Source organism: Spermophilus citellus (genome assembly GCF_964194105.1).
Source record: "Spermophilus citellus genome assembly, chromosome: 6".
NCBI lineage: Eukaryota > Metazoa > Chordata > Mammalia > Rodentia > Sciuridae > Spermophilus > Spermophilus citellus.
In genome coordinates, this window is record NC_138187.1 from 77,600,505 (window position 1) to 77,607,882 (window position 7,378).

Consider the following 7,378-nt stretch of genomic DNA (forward strand, 5'->3'; position numbering starts at 1 on the left):
GATGATATATCATGAGCTCTGTAATGTTTTGAACAATCAATAAAAAAAAAAGAAAGTAAGTTCAGGAAGAGAGTCTTAGAAGGGACCTGTTTTTATGAAATATCTAGCTCAGCTGTCATGGGACAGGCAAAGGTGAAAAGACCAATGAAAACAGGTTGCTTCTTGATTTGTACCTAAACATGTCTATTTTATTCATAAAATAGATTATACCTGCATTCAGATGCACAGGTTTGGTATTTTAGAAGAAGGTGAAATGACTACTAAATCACTGAATTATTCCCTACTCTCTATTGGATTACAGTTGCCCTAACTTTAAATTCCATTTAAAATTCCAATTAAGTAATGTCTTTTAGTAGTGCTGTTAGAAAGATATAATATCATTCTTTTTCAACTCAAGTAAACAAATTTACTTCAAGTTTTATTTACATAATTTAACACCCTTAATCAAAGGGGGAAGTAATCAAAGGTATCAGAAGTCTTAAAATGACTTCTACCCACCTTACATCATTCCTAGGCTTACTCCCCAGTTCTGATTTTTTTTTAACTCCCTAGACTATTTAGTCTTCTGATCTCCGTTTTCTTAAATAGTATGCTTTTTTTGCATCTTAATTTTTTTAATGGTAGACATTATCTATAAACTTGCCATTGTGAAAGATTTCTCATTCTTTGACCACAGAGCATCATGACTTATCCATCTTTCCATCATACTTGTATTGCTATTTTCAGTTAACTAATGAGAATTTGTTATTAATTTATATAAATAAAAATATATGATATTATTCCTGCAAAATCAAGTATAAATATATAATTTCATTTTTAGTCTTATATAGATTTTTTTCCTGGAGTTTCTAATTGTATTTTTTTTAATTCTTGGTTTAACTCTATTTATACATTTTTTTCTCAAATAATTCATCACATTGGGTACTCCCATGAATGATCCAATCCTTCTCCAGAATCTCCCTGTTTTCTGTGCAATCTATCCTCTGGAGTTGTTCGTTCTCCTGTTCCAAATTGGATGGGTGCTTTTGGGGGATTCTACCCCTTATCACCTTGGGACTTCTCTTTGTTAGTCTCCTGGGTAGGATCCATTCTTCATATAAGCTCATGTCTTCTATTTTGGTTTACTTTTTTGTTCTGAGGAACATCTTCAGCTTCCTTTTTAAAAAGATGCATGACAGGGAAAAAAAAATCTTTCTTCTCTCATCTTTATATGAAAATTACTATGAAATAATTTTAACAGGGCAACAAAGAGTTTAAAGAATATTTAAAGTGTTCAAAGAGATGTCTAAAATATTTGATTATGACTGAACTACAAAAACTTGAGAATACCTTGCCTATGGATTTTTTTTTTTTTTTAGTATGATAATAAGTCTTCATTGATGGAGCCAGGAGTATTAGTCAGGTTTGTGTCACTGTGAACAAAATCCCCAACAAGAACAACTTAGAGGAGGAAAAGTTTATTTGTGGTTCATGGTTTAAGAAAGCAAGTCCATGGTCAGCCAACACCATCACTTTGGGCCTAAGGTATGGCAGAATAGCATGGCAGAAGGGCAGCTTCTCACCTCCCTGGTAGCCAGGAAGCAGAAAGACTGGGGAAGAGGCCACAGGGTCACTAAACCCTTCCAGGGCACACCCCCAGTGACCCACCTCCTCCAGCCTTGCACCACCTTCCCTCACTTCCTAACCAGTCAATCCATTCAAAGTTGGATAGACTAATTAGTTACAGCTCTCATAACCTAGTAGTTTCACTTCTGAATATTCCTGCATTAACACAGGAGCTTTGGCAAGACATCTCATAACCAAATCATAACACCAAATTTTCATTACTTATAAACAAAAACTTCCTAACCTCTAAGGACTATCTCGGGAAGTGTTGAAATGATACTGGTAAATGTGGGTAGAATCTATCCATCCGCAGCTCAGTAGTTGTAAATTTTTCTCTAAGTAAGAATAATAAAATTATTGTATGGGTAGTTGAATCATGTTAATTTTCCTTCAAATACAGAAAAAGAAAAGGTAAATTTAGAATTTGATTGAAAATTTTACCTTTAAATATGAGTTAAAATGAAGTTTACCCACTAAAATAGCAAAAAAAAAAGAGTACCAGATTCCAAATCAGTTAAGTGAAATTTTTTAAAAAATGGATATAGAAAATTTATACATCCAATAATAGTCAAAATGGGCCAGGAAATAAAGAAAATAAAAAGGTCTTAAATACACAAACACATGGCAAGGTAGTATAAAAAGCCTATACATTTCAGACTGAAACTATTAAATATAATTACAGTTTTAAAAACTTTATTCTACTTATAAAAAAATATAACTAAAACAAAACTCATACAGGAATTGAAGATAAATGTATAGGAAAAAAATACAGGACAGATCTACCCTAAAAAAGAAAGCTATTATAGCAATACTAATAGTAGACACATTAGAATTTAAGGCAAAAGGGTATTAGGAATAAGAAAGATGCTACATAATAATTTTTTAAAAGTATCTACAAGAAGGCTACATGAATTGTGAACTTCCATACACCTGATATAATGCCAAAGTACATAAAGCAAAAACTGACACAATTACAATGGAAAAGTAGGAAATCCATAGTCATCATGGGAGATTTTTACAAATCCATCAATTCCAGTTTTATCTTAAACTATCTTAGAGATATCTTTTTTAAATATTTTTTAATTGTAGATGGACACAATACCTTTATTTTATTTTTTTATTTTTATATGGTACCAGGGATCGAACCCAGTACCTCATACATGCTAGGCAAGCACTCTACCACTGAGCCACAACACCAGTCCTAGAGATATCTTGATAAGAGGAATTTGAAAATAAAGACACACCTTGAAAAAAATATCATTCATCTGTTTACCAAGACATCCAGTTACTGGCATGCTTACAAAGATGTATAAAGATGGGGTCATCTCTCTGCCTGGGAGGAAAAATGATGGCACAGCTAATTTAACTCCCTCCTCCCAGGTACCATATGATCTTTAGAGGCTGATACATCTTTCACGCTCTAAGTAATTTTTTGCAATGTAGCAAAACAAATTTGCTTTTATCCCAAGAATGCAGGATAATTCAAAATTAACAAAACACATTAAAATTTAAAGGGAAAATAAGCTATCTCAATAGACTCAGAAAAAGCATTCAATGAGACTCAACACATGCTAAGCATGTATCCAATAAAACATTAGTGACAAAGTATGCTTTTAGAATTCCTATACATTTTTCTTAAACATGTGCATTATTATATTTTATTTAGTACTTATTAAAATATCAAGCTCCTAAAACCTATAAGAAAAGCAAACTATAATGATTCATAAATTTGAAAGACTTGAAGAATCAGTTTATAGAAGAGTTTTGAAAGAGGATCTCAATCTCACTAATAATAAAGGAAATGCAAAATAAACTAACAGTGAAATACCATTTTATCCACATTAATTGTTGAATATAAAAGAGCAATCTGGCCAACTAGGCCATCTTTGGTAGAATTTAAAATATCCATACGTGGGAATTATCAATTGCCCTTCTAAATGTACTCTAAAACATGCTTTCATATCTATCTGCACGAAGAGATTTTTACAAGAATATGGGTTGCAGCATTGACGGTAATATTTAAAACTTGGAAGGAGTTGGAGAAAATAAGTTTTGATACATACAAAACGAACCAGCCATGTTTACTTGTGTCAAGCTGGATACATTTTTATTTATGCTGACTGAGAAAAAATAAATCAGAATTATGGCAGTGCAATACTATTTGTACAAAATGTGAAACCATGCCAAGTAAATATTTTTATTGTTCATCATTACATTTACATATATTAATAGTACTAAAATGCATGGTAGTGAGTAACACTAAACTCAGAGGAGTGGTGACTCCAGAGAGGGGGAAAGGGAGAAGAATGAGATCAGAAGGGTTCTCACCTGTGTTCCTAATGTATATTTCTGTTCTTAAAGAAACATGGTAAAGGGTTTATGTTTGATAAAGCTGGTTGTCCTGGTGATCATCTTATTATTCATTATTCTTTCTACTAATGACTGATTGGCAGCTCTGTGTCTAAACACAGGGTTTGCTGTTTGCTGGATTTGTTACAGAACAAGAGGACCAGGAGCCAGGAGTCCTGGGCACTGAGGAACTTGCAGATACAAAATATGGCATCTTTGAATTTCTGGTCTGTCCTATGAGTATCCACCCAATTTCTGAGAAGCTGCAGGTGAATGGGAAAAGACAAGGGGACTCTGCTACTCCCCAGCACGGTGGCTGCTCTCTCTGAGTCTGGTATCTCTGGGACAAATTGGGATTTTCTAGAGTGTCTGCTCACCGCACTCACTTCCAGCTGCAGTGACTTTGACTTTGTTCCACTATTACCAACAGTTCCTCATCTGTTTTTCCATCTCCCAGTTTTTAAAACCACACATATCCAGTCACTCCACAGTTCTGTTTGTCTGCTCACTGTCATTCCAGTGGGGTCTGTGTATGTATCTTCTGACACCCTTCACCCGAACAGTTAATGGATCTCTATGAAGAGAGAAGCCAGGAAAAAAAGAGGAAAGTTGTTAAGGACTAAGTGTTTTGTTCCCACAAAATTTGTATGTTGAAACCCCGATCCCCGGTGTGATATCTAGAGGCAGACGAGGTCATGAGGTCATGAGGGTGGAGCCCTCATGATGGAATTAGTGTCCTTATTAGAAGAGATAGGAGAGAGTTTACCTCTCTTTCTACTCTCTGCCCTGTGAGGTTATAAGAAGACAGTCATTTGCAAACCAGGAAGTGACTCCTCACCACACACTAGACCTTCTGAGGTTTTGATTGTAGACTTCCAGCCTCCAGAACTGTGAGAGATAAATGTTCAAGCCTCCTACTCTATGGTATTTTGTGACAGCAGCACAAGCAAAGTAATATTACCTTTATATCTCCTGTGCATTTGGGCTTGTTTTCATATTTTAACCTAGCAGAAATGATCCAATAACCCCAAAACTACATGAGAAAGACAAATAAGAAATGTCCTATGGAAATGCATGCAAGTAAGTTCTCAAGGACAATCCCTCCCAAGGTCCACTAAGCAGCAGCTTTTTTTGGATCTTGGGTTATTTAGGCATCTATCCAGCTTAGCAGCAAGGAAGTCCTATGTCTAAATTAGTCCTGTTACTTAACTTTCCAGTCAATGAAGTAGCTCTTCATGGGTCACCATGTTCTACTAATGGAGACCAAATGATTGGCGGGTCTTTAACCATTAGAATTTTTAAATGCCAGTGTAATATTTTGGCAGAAAAAAACAATTCCAAACTGAGAGCTTCTAATGATGAAAATCACTATAGAAAAAAAATTCTAATAAATTTAAAAATTCGGGCTGGGGTTGTGGCTCAGTGGTAGAGTGCTTGCCTAGCATGTGTGAAGCACTGGGTTCGATCCTCAGCACCACATAAAAATAAATAAACAAAATAAAAGCATTGTGTCCATCTACCACTAAAAAAGAATTAAATTTAAAAATCCGTTATAATTTTACAAAATAAACTCATTTACCCTGAGTTTTAATCAAATATATAAATGTACCCGTGAGAAAAAGAAACATTTTAAATGAAAAAGAGGATAAAGGGACCTTTTGTAGTATTATGGTCTGGTCATAGGCAGAAGCTTCAACATAATAAACAACCTCTCAAAAAATTCAAAAATTTCATAAAATTCAATTGTTTTAATTTCATGAAATATTTTCATTGATATCTGGGGAAAGAATTTTCCATAGACAGTACTAACTACAAACAGCCAAATTCTTTGGGCCAAATGAACTTCTTCACGCTATCTGGATGGCTGACTCACAGACTGGAAAACTGAATTCATTGAGAATCAGCCACCATATAGCTCAGTGAGGTCACATTTTGGTTTTTAGTTGGCTTGGCATCCAAAATATGAAATGATTGATTTTTTTAGTGGTATCCTCCTTCCTACTTTTCTCTCCCATATGCACAAATTAACAGTTAATTAGCATAAAAAAGCTCCTGAGTGTGTGTGTGTGTGTGTGTGTGTGTGTGTGTGTGTGTGTATTTTCAGTGTATGAGGCAGGGTAAACCAAACCTTTCTAAAGCTGCAACTGCTCAATCATCTGGAAAAAAAAAAAAGACATCATTTACATTTTTAGTTTCAATAATGCAAACCTTCTCAACAGAAAATGACAAGTGGTTTATGGATGGTGGTGTCTCTGATATACACTACAAAAATCACTCCCTGTTTGAATATAAAAATATATGCTACACACAGGTCAATAGGCTTTCCAGCATAAGTAAAGAACAAGCAAAACTAATCTCCACATCACATCACAGGATGCATCTCTCCCAACAGAATCAGAGGAATAGCTATGTGCTGATTATGTGGATTTTGCTGCTAGATCCCTCCCACAAATTGCAAAGCATTGCATTGCCAAAGACAGATTTGATGTCACATTATTTATGCTCAGCCTGATTTCCTCCTCATTCTTGCTTAGATACCTTCTTTTTAATCTTGAGGATCCTTTTTGATCTTCCAGCATACATCTTTTCTTTCACCAAAGATATTACAGAGCCTCTGATATAGGGTATGCTTTTAACGGATTAACTCACTGAATCTTTCAACATTTTCCAAGCTGTTATCTGGCATTCTAATGCCAATGAGCATACGCCATATGCAGGCTGATGTGAAATTGTGCTTTTAAGACCAGAAATGCTCCTATGTCAATATCTTTACACCAGAACTTCCCCTGTCATTCATCATAAGAGCAATTGAGGTCAAGCTGACACTCTGTCCTGTCCATCATCCTCCCTTTCACCATCCCCTATTTTTCCATACCATTCCCCATATTCAGGGCCAAGGCCGAGAATTAAGGGGACCAAAGGAGTAACACCTCATTATTTTGGAGGGCTGAAATCTATGGTGAATGCTATGTTAGTGTTAAACTGGCTAAGATACCTTAAGCCCTTGTGTGTTAGTCAGGGTTCTCCAGAGAAAAACAAAAACAGCAAGAAAAAGAACTTTTTTTAAGGATTGGCTCACACAGTTATGGAGACTGAGAAATCCCAAGATCTGGAGTCACAAAGCTTCAGTGGATGGTGTAAATTCTGATCTAAAAGCCAGCAGCCTTGAAACCAAAGAGGAGATGATGTTTCAATTCCAGTTCAAAGGCAGAAACAAGACCAACATCACAGCTCAAGCAGTCCGTCAGAGGAGTTCCACTTAACAACACTCAGCCTTTGTGTTCTACTCAGGCCTTCATCTGATTGGGGGAGGCCCACCTGCATTAGATGGGCACCCTGCTTTACTTTGTCAACTGATTCGTATGTTAATCTTATCCAAAAACACCCTCATGATATACCCAGAATACATGATGAAATATCTAGG